Genomic DNA, 4,194 nt, shown 5'->3' on the forward strand with positions numbered 1-4,194 from the left:
TCCTGCGGGGTATCTATCCAAAGGGGGAAAAAAACTAATTCAAAAAGATATATCTCTATGATCATTGCAGCATTATTTACAGTTACCAAGATATGGAAGCAACCTAGATGTCCATCGATAGATGAATGGATAAAGAAAACACACACACACAGACACACACACATAAAATGGAATATTACTCAGTCATAAGAAGAGATGAAATACTGTCCTTTGCGACAATATGGATGGATCTTGAGATAATCGTGCTAAGATAAATAAGCCAGACAGAAAAAGTTGAAAATCACATATCACTTATACGTGGGATATAAACCTAAAAGCAACAAATGAACAGGACAAACAGAGATTCATGGACATGGAAAATAGACAAGTGGTTACCAGAGGGTGGGGGGAGAGGTGGGGAGATAGACAGGTAAAAGGGGTCAAATATGTGGTGACAGAAAGAAATCTATCTATGGGAGGTGAACACACAATGTAAATACATATATGCCTTACTGTTAAAATGTACAACTGAAACTTATCGGATTTCATTAACCAATGTCATCATAATAAACAAATAAACAAACAAATAAATAAATAAGACAGACAAGATAAACCTCTACAGAAGCTGCATTATAATAAGCATTTGCTGACGAATTTCAAACTTGACAACTAAGAAAAGATGCCTCACGTCACCTGCCACTCTTAAAAGAACACTTTGGTCAAAGAACAGAAATCCATGAAAGGCTTATAGGTTGACTATGAGTTTCCATGTAACCGTATATAACTCAATACCTAACTTTCCAGTGTTAGATATATAGATCAAATTGACAGTATTTGAATTGGGTGTTAATGGACCATTTTCATCACCATCAGTACAGTAGCTATTTATATCTCTATCCTACCTTTTTTCCCCTCTATTTGTCCAGTGGGTCACAACCTTCAATGCACAATATCTGAGGAAGACAGTGTCTCTCAGTTTTCTGACTAGGTATCCTCCAATAATCTTACCTACACCTTGCTCTATCCATGTGTTCACATGAGGACACCATGTCATTACCAGTGACTAAATCTTTCCATAATCTCAATTCTAAACGTCTCATTTTCCAATCAACATTTTCTATTTTTCAAGTCCATTCCCGGTAGAAACTCAACTCAAACAATCTTTTGATCTAGCTGGGACCTATAATCCAAATTTATTTACATAATTACATCTGTGCCCATATACTCTACTGTGATGGTTAATTTATAGCAGCAACTTGACTGGGCCACAAGTGCTCAGATATTTAATTAAACATTATTCTGTGAGGGTGTTTTCACTCACCTCACCCCCAGGAAGTTCTTACTTCCTCCTTGAGCTATTTAAACTACTAAATTATAACCACTTCCTTGCATACTCCCTTGACTCCATTGCCCATCAATGGTTTCGTATTCTCTCTTGGCAAAACTCTAACCCTGAATAAAAACAAATTCTCTGCCAACTCATGCCTGTAGCTATGCAGCTGAATCAATGTAGCAGGTGAAAAACACAATCATGTTGAGTGGTCTCACCTTAAATTTGTTACCACCAACCTCAAATGGGTCCTTATTTCTCCTAGCAATTCTACAACTTTTCACTAATTGTTTACTATCCTCTTCTTCTATTGCATACCTTCTCTTCTCTCCTTAAACCTATTCTATCTCCTCCCCCATCCACACTCTCAGCTTATGACCTTGCCTCAGATTTCACTAAACAAACAAAAAAGACTTTACGCAAGCTCCTACCTTGAAATTTATTTACATAATTACATCTATGCCCACATACTCTACTGTAATGGTTAATTTATAATATCAACTTGATTAGGCCACAGAACACTCCGATATTTAGTTAGACATTATTCTGGGTATGTCTGTGAGAGTGTTTCTGGATATCATTAACATTTCAGTCAGTAAACTGAGTAAAGCAAACTACCCTCCCCAATGTGGGTGAGCCCCACCCAATCTGTTCAAGATGTAAATAAAACAAAAGATTTGTATGGAAGGGAGAATTCACTCTGCCTGACAGTCTTCAAGCTAGGACATTAGTCTTTTCCTGCCTTTGGACTCAAACCTATACTGAAACATACACCATCAGTTCTGCTGGATCTCAGGCCTTCAGACTTGGACTGGAACTACACCATCAGCTCTCCTAGGTCTTCAGCTTGCCAACTGAGGAATATGAATATATATATGGAAATACATATATGGAAATATATATATATGGAATTGGGAATTGGCCCACATTATTACAGAGGCTGAATAAATACAGATATAAATATGCATATATAGGTATATATATTTCCCATGAGCTATACTAGAGTCAGCTACACTAGCATTTTTCACTTCCGCTTCTTCCATTGTCTCTTAAACCACTGCACTCATTCCACACCCCACCAAAAGGGCTCATATCAAGGTTAGCAATGACTTTCATGTTGCCAAATCCTATAGTCAATTCTCAATCCTATTTGGCTCAATGTGCCAGCAGTATATGACACAATTAGTCATACCTACTTCGAAACACTTTACAGCGGTCCCCAAACTTTCTGGTACCAGGGACTGGTGCTCCTAATGCCAGAATCTAATGCCTGATGATCTGAGGTGGAGATGAGGCGGTGATGTCAGCCCTGGGGAGTGACTGCAAATACAGATGAAGCTTCGCTCCCTCCCCTGAAGCTCACCTGCTGTTGTACAGCCCAGTCCCTAATGGGGTGCAGCCCAGGCGTTGGGGACTTTTGCTTTATTAGGCTTCTGTGACAATTCTTGATTCTCCATCTACATCAGTAAGACTTCTTTCTCAGTACCATTTGATGGTCCTTCCTTACCTCACCAATCTCTAAACATCACAGCATTCCAGATTCCAGTAACAACCTTTTTCATTCTCTTTTCCATCTACAATCACTCCCTTGATGATCACATCTAGTCTGATAGCTTTGAAATTATTTGTAGTACACAGATGACTTCCAAATTTATATAAACAGCCTAGACAATTCTATTCAAAGACATAAAATCTGACCCGCTCTACCCAAGCCGACCTTCAACTCCCTAAAAATTAACATACGGAAGCACTCTGACTTAAAGACTGCTAAATTTGCATCCTAAGTATTTTATCACCCTCTTTCCTAGGGAGTAGCATTTTTACATACTCAAAGCTATCCAGAAAACGACTCGGATTCAGCCAGAAAGAAAAAAAAAATTAAGGACTGAATGATTTGAACTCCAGAAATCCAACATAATTTGCTAAATTACACAGATTAGGTTATTTCCCTCGACTTTGTTGTGTAAACATGGAGCGGCTAACCTTCTGCAGCAGTAAAGACCGTATAGAAAGGACAGAATCCCAAGGGCTCACAAAAGGCTGGGGAAGGAGGGGCAGGGAAGCACACTTTCTGATAGCTGAGAAGTTCTGCAAGCGGTCAGGGTTTCTTTTCCTGGGTGGTCGGGAGGTGGAAAGGAGGATGTCCATTTATAAGGAAACACACACACACACACACCCTATCCCACCCACCGCACACCACCCCACCCCCAGAGGCCTGCTCTATGAAACTGGACCCTCCAGGGTTCGAAAAGGCTAGAGTGATAGTCCAGGGCTGGCGGAAGCAGGAGTGGAGAGGACACATTACCCTGAGAAGAGACAGTTGAACGGATCTTCTTCAGCTGGATGACGTGTGGAAAGCCACGACAGAAGGGCCTGGAACCCAGGCATCGAGGCTAGACACCAATTCAAAAGAGTTTAATCCCACTCTATGGAGTGCACGCGGGAGCGTCACGGCGCACACAGTACACATCGGCTGTCGGAGACCAACCTTCCCCACCCCTTTCGCCCCGCCCCGTCCTCCGCTCCGCAGTATTTCAGCTCTCCCATCACAGCCAGGTTGACTACGGGCGCGCATGCGCATGGGGCTCTCGCTGCTGCTAAGCACCCTGGGAAGTGTAGTCTTTGTGTGGATGCTGGTGGGCCGCCAGAGTCCTACATCCCCGCGGAACCTGGAGAAGTCAGAACACTCTCTCCACCCCGATCCTTATATCCATCTCCACACTAGTCCGGTCACCTCGCACTCACGCTCCATACCCACGCGCTGGGCTTCGGTCAGGCGCCCCGAGGGAGAACCGAGACTCCCTCTTCCCTTCAGCGGGCTGTGCTGGAGGAGGCGGGGTCCGCTGTCCGCCCCCCGCCGCCAACCTCCCCGCCTCCCCCTCCCC

The 4,194-nt window shown here is 42.9% G+C and overlaps 1 protein-coding gene across 1 annotated transcript in view; it reads right to left on the reverse strand.

Annotated features, from left to right (window-relative positions):
* The window catches only part of WRN (Werner syndrome RecQ like helicase), a 112,598-nt gene extending 108,795 nt beyond the window's left edge, over positions 1 to 3,803 (reverse strand). The window contains exon 1 of the mRNA XM_006916330.3: positions 3,615 to 3,803. The gene's annotated coding sequence lies outside the window, so the exon portion shown is untranslated. The remainder of the gene's footprint in view (positions 1 to 3,614) is intronic.
* Positions 3,804 to 4,194: the final 391 nt, after the last annotated feature.

This window comes from Pteropus alecto, unplaced genomic scaffold (genome assembly GCF_000325575.1).
Source record: "Pteropus alecto unplaced genomic scaffold, ASM32557v1 scaffold24, whole genome shotgun sequence".
In the NCBI taxonomy this organism is placed as follows: domain Eukaryota; kingdom Metazoa; phylum Chordata; class Mammalia; order Chiroptera; family Pteropodidae; genus Pteropus; species Pteropus alecto.